The 16,209-nt window shown below is 45.2% G+C and overlaps 1 protein-coding gene across 2 annotated transcripts in view; it reads left to right on the forward strand.

Moving 5' to 3' along the window:
* Positions 1 to 5,047: 5,047 nt before the first annotated feature.
* Positions 5,048 to 16,209, forward strand: part of KLHL21 (kelch like family member 21) — a 46,773-nt gene continuing 35,611 nt past the window's right edge. Inside the window, exon 1 of one of the 2 annotated variants that reach the window (XM_069742188.1) lies at positions 5,048 to 5,131. The gene's annotated coding sequence lies outside the window, so the exon portion shown is untranslated. Of the gene's footprint in view, positions 5,132 to 7,086; positions 7,412 to 16,209 lie in introns of those variants that run through there. The other variant, XM_069742187.1, reaches the window with a different exon arrangement.

Here is a 16,209-nt window from a genome sequence, read left to right on the forward strand (position 1 = left end):
CGGTTTACACCTGCTCTATAATAGGAATCCGCAGGTGGAATCTGCACAAAATCCACATAAAAACCGCGGTAAATCCGCAGGTAAAACGCAGTGCCTTTTACCTGCGGATTTGTGAAATCCGCTGTGGAAAAATCCGCAGCCCTCAAAAATATGTGTGCACATACCCTAAAGGGAACCTGTTAGACAATTCATGCTGCCCAAATCCTGCAGTTTGGCTGTGCTTCAGAGAAAATATACTTTAAAGATCCGGCCAAAAACTGTAGCTGGAAATCAGACTAGTCTGGTGCTCCCCCGGCCCACTCTTCCCAGCACTACTGCAGGTAATTACTAGGTATCTCCCCCTGTATACATAGGGATAGACCTGTCAGCCACCTGGTGCAGCACAGGATCTATAAAGTTGTTTGACTGGTTCCCTTTAAAGGGAATCTCACCAGTTTTTGCAAACCCATATGAGCAGCATAATGTAGGGCCAGAGACCCATTTTCCAGTGAAGTGTCACTTACTGGGCTACTTTGCTGCAATTTTGATAAAATCACAGTTTATCTGCTGAAGCTCTATGAACGCTAAGCTCTATATAACCCCGCTCCTACCACTGATTGGCAGCTTTCTGCCTATGCACAGTGTACATAGAAAGCTGCCAATCAGTGGTGGGGAGAGGATTAGATTGTACAGAGCTTATTCATATAGAGGACTACATGGCAGTAGGTTTACTAGACTTCTAGTGATAATCTCCTGTGGATAAAACAGTGATTTTATCAAGACTACAAGCGAGCAGCCCAGTAAATGACACCTGGAATTAGGGTCTTGTTATCAAATCCGCAGATATCAAAGGGGCCCCTGACTGTCCACTGACAGATGATGTTGGGGGATAGAAGGATCTGGCATGTTCAATATCAGACTGCTGGTTCTTTTGATGTCTAAGGCCTCTTTCACACTTCAGTCTTTTGGCGTCAGTCACTACCGACATAGTGACGGATTGACGGATCCGTCACAATTGTTGCGAAAACGGTTCTAACGGATCCGTTTTTTTGACGGATCCGTTACTTGGGGGTTGTCTGGGAGAAGTATCTACTTTTTGGAGCATGCGCAATTGAAAAAACGGATTGGGGCGACGGATCCGCCGAAAAAATGGTTGCGGCGGATCCGTCGCCCATAGGCAGCCATTCTATGGAATGGCGGACGCGACGGATCCGTCGCGATCCGCCATTTCGGCGTTGACAAAAAACGTTGCAATGTCCGTCTATTTTCAGAAAACGTCCGCCAAATTTCGACGGATCCGTCGCATGGCGGATGGAACGGACGACCATCCGTCACAATCCGTCACTAATGCAAGTCTATGGGAAAATAACGGATCCGTCAAAAAAAAATGACGGATCCGTTATTTGAGGAAAATGGCGGTTTTAGACTGACGCCAAATAACTGAAGTGTGAAAGAGGCCTAAGAGATAAGCCGCCATTAGAGGAGTCCCAGCTGCTGTCTATAGAGAGCACAGGAGCACTTGGTCAGCCCAGCTCTTCTGTGTATCTAATCTTTGGCTGCCGGCTATGTACAGTGTGTATGGTGTTGTGAATTCTGTGGCTGAATTCACTCCTGTGGTCACAAGTGGTACTGCAGCTTCTGAGCTTCCTCCCTCAGGTGTTCTGGTGAGCTCGTTAACTGCTTCATTACTTAACTCCACCTGATGCTGCTATCCTTGCTCCTTGTCAATGTTTCAGTGTTGGATCTGAGCTTCTCCTGATTGTTCCTGTGACCTGCTGCTCTGTATAGCTAAGTGCCTTTTGCTTTTTTGTTGCTTTTTTTTTCTGTCCAGCTTGTCTTTTGTTTTGCTGGAAGCTCTGAGACGCAAAGGGTGTACCGCCGTGCCGTTAGTTCAGCACGGTGGGTTTTTTTTGCCCCCTTTGCGTGGTTTTGCTTTAGGGTTTTTTGTAGACTGCAAAGTTCGCTTTACTGTCCTCGCTCTGTCCTAGAATATCGGGCCCCACTTTGCTGAATCTATTTCATCCCTACGTTTTGTCTTTTCATCTTACTCACAGTCATTATATGTGGGGGGCTGCCTTTTCCTTTTGGGAATTTCTCTGGGGCAAGTCAGGCCTATTTTTCTATCTTCAGGCTAGCTAGTTTCTTAGGCTGTGCCGAGTTGCCTAGGTAGTTGTTAGGCGCAATCCACAGCCGCTTTTAGTTGTGTTTAGGATAGGATCAGGTGTGCAGTCTACAGAGTTTCCACGTCTCAGAGCTCGTTCTTGTATTTTTGGGTATTTGTCAGATCACTGTGTGCGCTCTGATCGCTAAGCACACTGTGTTTCTGGATTGCCTTCATAACACCTGTCATTAGCAAACATAACAGTATGGGGCTTTAGGCTGTTCAGTCACTCGTATGATCTGCCGTAGTCTCTAAAACTACTTGTCTTTGGGACCATGGACTATAATGGTGCCGGCAGGGTGAATGTGCTCTTTGACATGCCTCTTTTTCAGGCGTGTAGGCCTACTGGAGGTGGACACTCTGACGTAGTAGACCCGACGGCGTGTAACTAGACGCAATGTGAAAGCACCCTAAAGTTTCCAACTGGCTCCCCGATCAGCCTGTTATATGTCATACTGCTTTTGGGGGTCTTTCACACAAGTGATCCCACGGACGACTATTGCAGATGATCATTATATTTTGGCTTCTTCCACCTCCATCACCCATTAGGATTGGGTCACCCCAATGTACAGCGGTTGGTACCCCCCGCTCACTGCTGTTTGCAGATCCCACTGTGGCTGGAATTAATAAATGGAGCCTGGACCCCAAAGCTCCTTACATGATGTAGTGGCCATAATCGGGCTACAGGAGCTGTTTTTATTCACTTCAATGGGAGCGGAGTTGTAGCATTCGAGAATGGCCAATTCGCAGTGCAAGCAGCTGTGATGTCCTGGCTCTGTACCATTTTTACTTCCAGCTTCCACAAGACCTGCAAACAGCTGATCAGTGGGGATGCCAAATTTCGGACACCCACGGAGCTGACATTGATGACTTGTCGTACGGATAGGTCATCGCTATCTAAGCCCTGAACCACCCCTTTAACATGTACGTACATGCCATTTGTCATCTCTCACATGGTAGTTGCCCAATATAATCTCAGCTTCCTTTATCTTTGATGGGACTATGGTGCCCTTACACTCCCATATGGGGAAAGGGAACTTACAACTCAACAAAATAGCACCCGGGGGTGAAAACGGACAACATATGTGTGAGTTTATCATTGAGTAACTGGTGCAAAAATTATGGACAGCCTCAAAATTGTGCTACCCATTATAAAAAGATTCATGGTCAAACTCATTAATCCAATACTGACCGTGCCTATGTATCTGGACCTACCTGCTCCTTTTGTCTGCTTTCCCTGATGGGATCCCGGAGGTCCTCAGCCACCTACAGCATTTGCAGCCTTTTTGAGAGGCGCTTTGTTTGTCTAGATGCTTCACGTTTTTCAGGTCCTCAACTCACAACAAATGTATACTGGTCCGACAAGTTCCAATCCACCAGGCTGTCCACCCGCCCTTTTAGTGTCTCACCATTGCCTTCTCGTTATCCCCATTTCTATGGCCTACCTAAGATCCTCCAGCAGTTATACGACATACCCAGGGCAGAGAAAAGATCGGACAATTAGAGCGAGAGAGTAAACCTATGCTTGTCGTAGGTGATCTCCAATTGCTGAAGGTTTGTAAGGTGCCTGTGTGCATCCGTGACGCTGCCCACTCCTAGGCGCATGCACGTGGCAGTTTATTGTGCATGCGCCAACCCCTGCTTTACCGGCTCTCAGGTTCGTATGGGCAAACATCTAACTCCCTATTAACATGCATGCCCATATTCGTCAATCATGCACATTTACTGCCACATAGAGGGAAAGAGTAAGCAAAAGCCAATCAATGGTGGTGCATATCTTCCATGGACAATGGACTGGTCATGCTAAAGTTCAACGTGCCCAATCTTTTTTTTTTTTTTTTTTGTGCTTCCCAACAGCAGGGTACAATAAAGCTGCTGCCATATGGCATCACATGTGAGATAAGCAGTCAATTCTTAGTAGTTCTCACCACTGAAGTCCCACTCTCAATGCAGTGGCACATTGAGTGCTATGGTGAAGTGCTTTCACCCAGTACCATATCATGGAGATTTCTCCTCTAGAAGTAATAGTTCCATATGATGGAGCACCCCCAAAAATTGTTTTCTCCTGTTTTTGTGTGACACTAGCCCTATAGAGGTGCTGCCTTTGGTTTTCCAGGATGATGGCCTTATCATTAGAACAGGCCATCGATATCAGATCGGTGCAGGTCTGACCCTCGGCACATTTGCTCATCAGCTATTTCAAGGGTCTTTAGTCCATGGACTGGTGTAAAAACACAAGAACAAGTGCTTTGACATAAATATCTGTCTTCTTGGGCTCTCTGCAACCCATGGATGGATACAGAAGATATGCCCCATTAAAGCTAGCACTATATATGCAAAACAGATGTGACCAGTACATGCTTACGTTTCTTTGGTCCTTGGGCATGTATATAGATTTTTTTTGTCCACGGATAGCACTTATTCCTATGATAGTGAACGGGGCTGTTCACATGTGATTCAGCCTGTGCACGATCACCGAGAAATGTCCTCTATTGATAGGAGTCTCAGATCAAAATTGACAAGGAAGTCTATGGGTATGTGAAAAAATTCGGACATCACTCAGATGCCATCACAAAAACACTGATGAAAATCACTAACGTCTGAATGAGCCCCCTCTGCTTCCACCTTGCACGACTTTCTTCCTTGCTTTAATAATTGTATTATCTTTAATGCTGTTACTTATGACTTGTATATGAACTGTTGAATTGTAAAGCGCTGCGGGATATGTTGGTGCTATATAAATAAAGATTTATTATTATTATTATTATTATATTCTTGGCGTTCAGCACAGGTCACACCCATTCTATAGATCTCTAACAGGATGTTTGAGTGGCCGGGATCTCCGGAGCGCTGCGTGTTTGCGCAATATTTCACGTCATGCACAGAGACGGGCCGGTTTACAGCGCATAAGGAAGTGCCGCGTATACGCCTTTATTTATACAGAGCCATATACTTACTGCAGTGAGCCACAGGCTTACAGAGCTCAGCCAGGTGAGACGCCTGCCATGTCAGTCAACGTGTAAAGTCGGCACCTGTTGTGACTATTAGGGCATGCTGAGAGTTGTAGTTTTCCAGGGCAGCTTACTCTAGTTGTGGCCGACGTACAAGTGCCTTATGTACTGATATAGGTGGAGATATGGTGAACTACACGGCTAATGTTATGGATCTGTAGATCTTGGCAACTTTGGCTAAATGCTTATTTTTATTTTTTATTTTGCCATCAATATTGTGAATGCGCCAACTTTTTAAGCGTGCGGGGATAGGTTCACATGTTGCATATTTAATGAGTATTTATCTGGATTTATACACTGAATCTGCAACATTTATGTATCTAAAATCCACACATATTTTCTGCACTTAATCATGTACTTTTTTGGGAGGAGGTTGCAGAAATGCACTAATAAATGTAAAAAAAAAACAATGCCAGGTCAGTGGTCTAACCTGCGGATTCAGGGTCTCTATTAGGCTATGTGCGCACGTTGCGGATTGGGGTGCAGAATTTTCTGCACAAAATCCGCATCTCCTGGCAGAAAACGCAGGTGCAGATTTGACCCGGTTTTTATGCGGATTTTGTGCGTTATTTGTTGCGGTTTTGTGCGGATTTCATGCATTTTTTTCCCCCTGCGGATTTCTATAATGGAAGGGTGCAGAAACGCTGCAGATCCGCACAAAAGAAGTGACATGCTACTCCCTTTGTTCCGCAGTGTTTTTCATGCGGAATTTTCCGCACCATTAGCATAGCATTTTAATCACTTTACGTTTCTGCGCGGAAAAAAACGCTGCGGATCCGCACTAAATCCGCATCGTGTGCACATAGCCTTAAAATGAATGGATAATATCCAGCGCAGAAGGTGCGTTTCTACAGCAGAAATTGTCATGGTTCAGATTTGCAAAAAAAAAAAGAAAAAAGCAACAAAAGCCAATTTGTGGGCTGATTCCACACAAAAAAACCTCTGCATGTGCCTAGCAGGTAGGCAACCCCCACATGTACTTATGCTGGCTAACCGATGTAAATCATTCAGCTGCGGCAAGAAAAACGAAATCTCCGAGCACTAAAAAATACTCGAAGAACCCCCGAGCGTGCTCAAGAAATCTCGAGTAACGAGTATAATCGCTCATCATTAATAGCTTCCTTTACTAGTGACTGTATAGGACTGTCCCGATTTCGGTACACCTTGTCGTGGTGGGATGGCTTTTACGGTCAGCAATGAAAGTCAATGGGTCTGTGAAAAAAATGGGACAGCGCTCGTATGTCATCAGAGTGCGGCCTGATTTTCACGAACTGTCACATCTTAGATGGAGAAACATTTATTTCCCTATGTATGAGAAAAAAAGGATGACTCGGACCACTCTCTGATCGAAATAATGTTCACACTTCGCGTTTTTGTTTTTGTTTTTTTCCCCCGCAGGCAAAACCTGCTCTCTTGGCAGTAAAGAAGCTGCTTACAAAAAGCAGGTTTTGCCACGTTTTTGTTGTCTCTTGTGAACGTCGATAAAGTTTAGTGGCCCAAAAAAATAGCTAGATTTAACTTCTTTGGGTTTACACAGCAAATACCGATCCCTGTGTTTTGTTTTTTTTGCTGCCTTTTTCCATTTACACATTGTTTTCCTATGGCTCAAAATGACACCGTGGTTTCCAAAAACGCAGTAGTTTGCCAAATTAGTCAGGAAAAAAAAAATACCAATGTGCGTGCATGAGATTTCTGAAATGCTGGTACTGTAAAACGCAGCTTAAAATTTGCATAAAAAAAGAAGACAGCAAAAATGCAACGTGTGAACATAGTGTTATAGTAAAGAACCGTATGGGTCAGGCGTATGAGCCCCAGATGGCGGGAGCTGAACCTGCCCCTTATTAGAGCTGTCAGAAATGGTGGAGCCGACTAGAAAGGACAGACAGGGCTGACGCCGGCACAGCGCACTACATACCAGGACAATGCTATTCATTCAGGTCGGATTATACCATCACCACGCAACGGAGGGAGCGATCAGCTTCCATCCCATAAACGCAAACGCATTTGGAAACGCAGCACAATTTTGTCTTTTCGGGTCACTTTACATCACGACAAGAAGGGACGTGGCTGACAGGTCGAACTATAGCGAGAATTTTTCAGACGTATTGAAGAAAAGCCGTTGAATTTCCCCCTTTTCCTGCTCCCAGTACGCAGCCCCTGGTATAACTGCAGCAGAAATAGCCCAGGGAGAGGAATGTGAGGACGCTGAGCACATTCACTGCTCCTAGGGTGAAGTGGGATCGCTGTGCGCACACCCTGTGTAAGTAGAATCATCCTATCCGTTATTTCTATAGCGCCGACATATTCCGCAGCCCTTTAAAAGCCTAGTAAACGGCAGGCGTCGTGCAGCGAAACAATGTGCAACAGTAGTGATCAAAAGGTGTACTATTACTAATGGGGAAACGAGCCTGCCCGGCGGAGCCTACACTGCCTATGACATCTTTTTCCGTAGTGTCAAAATTGGAGCACTTACCCACTGAGCCAGGTTATCAGCACTCAAGTATTGATTCCCATAAGCCAAGCATTTGTCACGTGTCAGGATTTGAAACTCATTATTTTGGGACATTAAGCTTCCACAGGGGCCGGTCTTGTTTTTTTTTTTTTTTTCGTTTTTTTTTTTAAGGCATGCATCATATAGAGCATGTACTGTGCGCCAGACTCTGCACTGGCTCCAAACCAAAGATTAAAGACAGCACGAGACCGCGAGCTCAGCCGGGGCCTACGTTCATCAACGACTGGAAAAACTTTCAAGGAAGTTTTCACATAGTTTACATTGTAATCTTCTTGCTCCAGAAAACTTGGCGGGTATATAAAGGATCTACCTCAGTGGTCCCCAACTCCAGGCCTCGAGGGCCGCCAACAGTGCAGGTTTTCAGGATTTCCTTAGTTTTGCACAGGGGTTGGAATCATCACCTGTGCAGATGATCACATTACCACCGATGCAATAATAAAGAAATCCTGAAAACCTGCACTGTTGACGGCCCTCGAGGCCTGGAGTTGGGGACCCCTGATGTACCGCCTCTCCTGACCCATCTATAATAATAATTGTATTCATTTCTCATGAAATAGCAATTCTGGAGCATCTTTTCTTAGAGCTCTGTGTTGTGCCATCACTCTGTTGTTCCTCCGAGAAATTTGGAAATAAATTTGACAAGCAGTTGGAGGCATAGTCTACCACTGTCCAATCAACGCTGCTAGTTCCGGCCTCTGCAAGAACACACCTACGTGGCATGGAAAATGGCAATGCCCAGTTGTCAATGTATAAATAATACACAATGCAGTTGTGTAAGGGTACGTTCACATTTGCGGTTTGCGCCGCAGCGTCGCCGCCGCAACAAAACGCATGCGTCGTGCGGGCCTATCTTTAACATTGGCGCCGCATGGGGCCGCATGTGCATGCGTTGTGTTGCGTTGTGTTGCGTTTAACGCCGCATGCGGCGTTAGGGCGCACCTGTCTGGGCGCGGCAAACGCAACATGTTGCATTTTTCGGGCGGCGCCGACCTTTTAAAAAACGCATGCGTCGTGTCGACCCTATCTTTAATATTGGCGCCGCATGGCGCCGCATGTGCATGCGTTTTGCTGCGTTTTTGTTTGCGTTGTGCGTTGCGGCGCACAACGCAAATGTGAACTTAGACTTACATATTATTTTTTCCATGTAGAATAGACCTGTATGGAGTAACTAATAAGTGTTCTTTATCCCTGATTGCAAATCCTCGCTTAATTTGTTTGTATTTGTATTTTTTGTTTATTTTGGTTGTCCTGGTCTGAAATGGCTGATAACGGAGATCAGTAATGTAGATTCAACTGCAGAGAAAAGTTTCATAGTGTTTAAGGTGCAGTAGACTTAGTGTAAGTCCATCAAGTTTAACCTATAGCCTAACATGCTGATCCAGTGGAAGGCAAAACCTCACGATACAAATTGCCCCATATTAGGGGAAAGATTTGTTTCTCACTCCATATACTTCCACATCACCGAATCTAGTACCAATAACTTGTTATATTTTTCAAGAAAGACATCGAGACCCTTCTTAAATTTTAGTAGTAAATCATCCATTCCAACATCATGTGGCAGAGAGTTCCATAGTCTCACTGCTCTTACAGTAAAGAATCAGCGCCTGTGATTATGATTAAACCTTCTGTCCTCCAGATCAGGGGTCTCAAACTCGGCTGGGTATATGGGCCGCACACGGAAAAACATTTAGTTTCGGGGGCCGCATTATTTGCATGACAAAATTACATTTTTAGTGATACCATTTTTTTCTCTATACACCTTTTGAACTGGTCCCTATCTTGTAGTAATGTGCCCCATGCTGGTCCCTATCTTGTAGTAATGTGCCCCATGCTGGTCACTACCTTGTAGTAATGCCCCATGCTGGTCACTATCTTGTAGTAATGTGCCCCATGCTGGTCACTACCTTGTAGTAATGTACCCCATGCTGGTCACTATCTTGTAGTAATGTGCCCCATGCTGGTCACTACCTTGTAGTAATGTGCCCCATGCTGGTCACTATCTTGTAGTAATGTGCCCCATGCTGCTCACTATCTTGTAGTAATGTGCCCCATGCTGCTCACTATCTTGTAGTAATGCCCCATGCTGGTCACTATCTTGTAGTAATGTGCCCCATGCTGGTCACTATCTTGTAGTAATGTGCCCCATGCTGGTCCCTACCTTTTAGTAATGTTCCCCATGCTGGTCACTATCTTGTAGTAATGCCCCATGCTGGTCACTATCTTGTAGTAATGTGCCCCATGCTGGTCACTATCTTGTAGTAATGTGCCCCATGCTGGTCCCTATCTTGTAGTAATGTGCCCCATGCTGGTCACTATCTTGTAGTAATGCCCCATGCTGGTCACTATCTTGTAGTAATGTGCCCCATGCTGGTCACTAGCTTGTAGTAATGTGCCCCATGCTGGTCCCTATCTTGTAGTAATTTGCCCCATGCTGGTCACTATCTTGTAGTAATGCCCCATGCTGGTCCCTATCTTGTAGTAATGCCCCATGCTGGTCCCTATCTTGTAGTAATGTGCCCCATGCTGGTCCCTATCTTGTAGTAATGTGCCCCATGCTGGTCACTATCTTGTAGTAATGTGCCCCATGCTCGCCCCTATCTTGTAGTAATGTGCCCCATGCTGGTCACTCTCTTGAAGTAATGTGCCCCATGCTGGTCACTCTCTTGAAGTAATGTGCCCCGTGCTGGTCACTATCTTGTAGTAATGTGCCCCATGCTGGTCCCTATCTTGTAGATATGGCCCCATCCTGGTCCTCATCTGGTAGTAACGTCCCCATCCTGGTCCCATTCTTGTCATTATGTCCCCATCCACATACCCATATTGCAGACATGTGCCCCATCCAGGTTCCCCCATATATTGCAGACATATGCCCCATCCAGGTCCCCCCATATTGCAGACAGGTCCCCCATCCAGGTCCCCCCCATATATTGCAGACAGGTCCCCCATCCAGGTCCCCCCCATACATTGCAGACAGGTCCCCCATCCAGGTCCCCCCATATTGCAGACAGGTCCCCCATCCAGGCCCCCCCATATATTGCAGACAGGTCCCCCCATATATTGCAGACAGGTCCCCCATCCAGGTCCCCCCCCATTTTCACATAGACATAATCGAGAAGAAAAAAAAGATTCTTCTCACCTGTCCTCCATTCCCTCGGCGTCCTTTCTGCTCCTGTGGCCCACAGGCACATAGACCCCTTGATGATCGCAGCCCGGTCCAGGAGCCGCCGACATCCGCGCTGTAGTGCAGTGTATTACCGCGCAGAGACCGGCTCTTGGCACAGCAATACTAGTGTCAGCAGCCGCCTATCAGAGGCCAGCAGCTGACATCTGCGTCCCGGCGCAGCGGCGTATGATGTCACTGCCATGCGCAGATGTCAGCTGTAGGCCCCTGATAGGCCGGCGGCTGACACTAGTATTGCTGTGCCAAGAGCCGGTCTCTGCGCGGTAATACACTGCACTACAGCGCGGATGTCGGCGGCTGCTGGAGCGAGCGCTATCGTTACGGGGTCTATGTGCCTGCGGGCCGCATGAAGCAGCCGAAGGGGCCGCGTGTTTGAGACCCCTGGTGTAGATGATCTTTTGTTTTTTTTTCCATTATTAGGAAACTTTGTTTTATTGATGTATTCAGGTTGTAAGAAGTTATCATCTATCCGCAGGAAAGGTGAGAGCTTCTAGATCGGTGGTGGTCCGTCCTCTGGTTGCAGAATGGGGTATTTTTATCCTCATGAGAATGGAGCACATTGCTCATGCTTCACCTCCGCTCCATTCATTACACATGAGGTTGCTGAAGAAAGCCAAGTAAATTGCTCTAGCAGTCCCATAGGGAATGAATGGAGCAGTGGCCAAGCATGAGCACGCTCTAGCAGTCCCATAGGGAATGAATGGAGCAGTGGCCAAGCATGAGCACGCTCTAGCAGTCCCATAGGGAATGAATGGAGCAGTGGCCAAGCATGAGCACGCTCTAGCAGTCCCATAGAGAATGAATGGAGCAGTGGCCAAGCATGAGCACGCTCTAGCAGTCCCATAGGGAATGAATGGAGCAGTGGCCAAGCATGAGCACGCTCTAGCAGTCCCATAGGGAATGAATGGAGCAGTGGCTAAGCAGGAGCACGCTCTAGCAGTCCCATAGGGAATGAATGGAGCAGTGGCCAAGCATGAGCACTGCACTCCTTTCTAAAAGATCCCCATTCTGTCAGTTGGTTGGGGTCTCAGTGGTAGGACCACCACCCATCTAGACATTATCTCCTATTATATGGATAGGTAATAACTTCTTTTAACCAGAATAACCCTTGAATCTGCTAAAATGTAATGTGAGGGCATTACAAAACCAAAATATAATGAATCTTTATGTCCTGAGCTCTACATGCCTGTATTGGGACATGGAGGACCAAAATGCATGTGTATTCCTTGCCACTAGCTCCATATTCCGGACCCTTCAAATACAGAACTACTAAGGATACAAAATGCGCTTATGTGTAACTCCGCGTTCAACAACATAAACGACATAAAGAGTTTTAACAACTCTGCAACTACTTTTTGCACTAATTTAGCATTTTGACTGTGATTTCTCCATTGACCTATATTGTTTGTGATATTTTAAAATAAATCCAGGTTTTAGAGGGATATAGGGAGTTTCCCCAAAAAAGTTAAATTCATTTTAAAGAACTTTCTTTGCCTTTCTGGAAGTTTGGCATGTAAACTAATATATAGCCGACTGTATACAAATTGTAGAGCATTCTGCACTCCATTTAGGGAAAAAGAGAAAGTATTGGATCTAAACTATGGACAAAAATATTTGGACACATACACATTATATCTACTGGAGCTTTTTTGATCTTCCATTCTACATATATAGACATCAATATGGAGTTGGTCCCCTATCTGCCGCTATATCACCCCTGGAGATGTCTGTGGTATTGCACAGTCGTGGGGAACAGTAAACAGTCGTGGGGAACAGTAAAGGGCCTTTTCCAAACTGTTCCCACAAAGTTGGAAGCTACAATTCCTCACAAGGTGGTCTCACACATATTCTTTCACTGGCACTAAGGGGCTTAGATTGACCACTGAAAAACAACCAGATAGTAATAGGAAGGATTAGGCAGTTTGTGAATAAAGTGCAGGAACATATAGGGGATATATAAAAAACCGGTCTACCGGATGGTCCTGGGCTATACTGAATGATTCAGATAAGCTTGGGGAAAAAAATGGAGAAGTAAACCTTGTGCTGTTCTTTGCCAAGAACTCGGTAACGTGTGCATGGATTTTTGGATGTGGCTTTTGCTAAAGATATTATAAAGAGTATATCAATTCGGCCTTAGAATATAAATTATTATTTATTTAAATTATATAAATTAATATATTGATGAAGGAAAGGAGGTTATGACAGCGCGGGTGGACCACAGTGCGCAATCGCAGGTTTAAGCAACCAAGCTGGTGAATACTGGCGTAAAATACTTTGAAAATGAACTTCGGAGGAGTCAGTGTGGGCTCAAACTCACCAAAGATGACGGTGTTTTTTTTAAATTGCCCAAAGTCAATCTCAATGAATGAGCCTTGTGTCTGACGACATATGTACCAGGTCAGTGTTGTAAGGGTTTCTATAGACTGACTGCTCTATATACTTCTGCTTTTATGTAACTTTCTATAAAGAACATATCCGAGTGAAGTGTCACTGGATACGCTGCTGATAATAGAATTCCATGTTTTTTGTCCTGGTGAAGAGGTCCTACGTTGACCTCGAAACACGTTGACTTTGTAAACCTTAAAATAAAGTGTCTAAGGAAAATATTAGTGGAATTCTATTATCAGCAGTGACACTTCACCCTGATATGTTCTTTCTCTAAAGGTACCGTCACATTTAGCGACGCTGCAGCGATATAGACAACGATGCCGATCGCTGCAGCGTCGTTGTTAGGTCATTGTGTGGTCGCTGGAGAGATGTCACACAGACAGCTCTCCAGCGACCAACGATGCCGAAGTTCCCGGGTAACCAGGGTAAACATCGGGTTACTAAGAGCAGGGCCGCGCTTAGTAACCCGATGTTTACCCTGGTTACCATTGTAAAAGTAAAAAAAAAAAAACAGTACATACTTACATTCCGGTGTCTGTCCCCTGGCGTCAGCTTCCCTGCACTGTGTCAGCGCCGGCTGGCCGTAAAGCAGAGCAGAGCGGTGACATCACCGCTGTGCTCTGCTTTACGGCCGGCCGGCGCTGACACAGTGCAGGGAAGCTGACGCCAGGGGACAGACACCGGAATGTAAGTATGTAGTGTTTGTTTTTTTTTACTTTTACAATGGTAACCAGGGTAAACATCGGGTTACTAAGCGCGGCCCTGCGCTTAGTAACCCGATCTTTACCCTGGTTACCAGTGAAGACATCGCTGGATCGACGTCACACACGCCGATTCAGCGATGTCAGCGGGTGATCAGCGACCAAAAAAAAGGTCCTGATCATTCCCAGCGACCAACGATCTCCCAGCAGGGGCCTGATCGTTGGTCGCTGTCACGCATAACGATTTCGTTAACGATATAGTTGCTACGTCACAAAAAGCAACGATATCGTTAACGAAATCGTTATGTGTGAAGGTACCTTAAGTCCTTTGGACTCTTGTGTGTTGTAGCAACTGATCTATGCGTTTGTTACCTGTTGCTTTGTTGCAATACCACCAGGTGAGCAGATCCATGTTGGTTTATGTGTTGTTTTAACATTTAAAGCCCTATTGTGCGCTCTTCCTAGTTTGCCTTACAAATTTCTATGAAGGCATACATTGTGATATTGTATCATATACTATGTTATGGAGATATGCTTTCCTGGAATCCTCACTTCTAGTAGAGAATACCATATGGTGGCACACGGAGTTCCTAAGGTGCCACGATACAGAACTGTAGGAGATGTATGTAGTCTGTAGGTGTCTTGTGGAATCTGGCACCAAGATGTTAAAAACAGTTGATGTCCTGTAAGTTGATCCTAGTTTAGGGTATGTGCACACGTTGCAGATTGCATTGCTTATTTTTTCAAGCGGATTCTGCAGAATCCACAGGTAAAACGCCTGCGGATTTTCTGCAGATGTTGTGCAGATTTCTCCTATGTTTTTACACCTGCTGATTCCTATCATGGAATAGGTGTAAAACGCCACGGACTGTGCACAAAGAATTGACATGCTGCGGAAAATAAACCGCAACGTTTCCCTGCAGAATTTTCCGCAGCATGTGCACTGTGGATTTGGTTTTCCATAGGTTTACATGGTACTGTACACCGCATGGAAAACTGCCGCGGATCTGCAGGGCTAAATCCGCTGCGGATCAAATCCGCTACGTGTGCACATACCCTTATAGATCAGACTTTCATTCATTATATTCACTGCCACTGCCAATCGTGAATTCTGTTGCCATGTAGGGGTTTAATTACCTGCAAAAATGTTTGAGTCAAAATGCCATCCACATGAATGCCAGGACCCAAGGTTACCCAGCAGAACATTACCCAGAGACAACATCCAACCCCCCCAGTGACTTGCCGCCTTCTTATAGTGTATCTTGGTGCAATCTGCTTCTCAAGAATACACTCCTGGATGTGCACATGATTTAAAGTGATGTTCACACTGTGTAACGTTTTGGGTACATGTAGCCAGCCACACCGTAAGGCCTCACTCACACCTCCATATTTAAAAACGTACATGATAAAATGGTACTGGTGTTATCAGGGTATGGTCTGATTTTATCATCAATGTTTCATCAATGTTTTTAATGGATGGATCAATAAACAAATAAATAAATTGCAAAGCTTTTCCTAACGCTGACTGGAGTCTAAGGGGTGACGTTTCTCCTTGTGGTGAGTGACAAGCCAGGCCTAGCATGTCAGAGTAAAGAGACTTATAGGCCATGCATGCTCTTATGGGAAATTAAATATGCAAACTGCCTCTTCAAAGAGGACTTGAACTCTAGCGCCACCTATTGGAAGTAGCAATTCTAAAAGTCAATATCAACCCTTTAACAAGCCTTATTTTATCCTAAGTCATATAGCAAGGCTCGATAAATGGTTGATATTGTCTTTTAGGATTGCTACTTCCAATAGGTGGCACTAGAGTTCCTACGCGGATGGTACACTGACGCCATCCGTGCGCTGTACGTGTTTGCCGGAAGGGTATGGCCACACAGATGGGCAGCTTTGCAATAACTAACATAGTTTTGATTCATTTTTGGATTGCATATTGCTTAGTAGGATCGTTATCACAGGTTATTTTGCATCGACCAAGTTAGAATATGACATTTGGATGCATACAAAGACATTACAAGCCATGGTTCTTTATGCAGATTCTTCATCATAACTTTACCGTGTGTAACATATTATATGAGTTGTTAAATATCTTCTACAGCTGCAATTCAGCCTCTTGTATTGCATCAACATGAGGAGGAACGTATTTGTTTGTTTGGGTAGGAGCAAACCCTAAGAAAATAAAAATGCATATTTGGTAAATATCTAAATATTTTTCCCTTTAGAATGCAGCGTCTGTATGAGCGCGGAGTTCAGTTCTTCTGAACATGCTTCTT

The sequence above is a fragment of the Ranitomeya imitator genome, chromosome 10 (genome assembly GCF_032444005.1).
Source record: "Ranitomeya imitator isolate aRanImi1 chromosome 10, aRanImi1.pri, whole genome shotgun sequence".
Taxonomy (NCBI): Eukaryota; Metazoa; Chordata; class Amphibia; order Anura; family Dendrobatidae; genus Ranitomeya; species Ranitomeya imitator.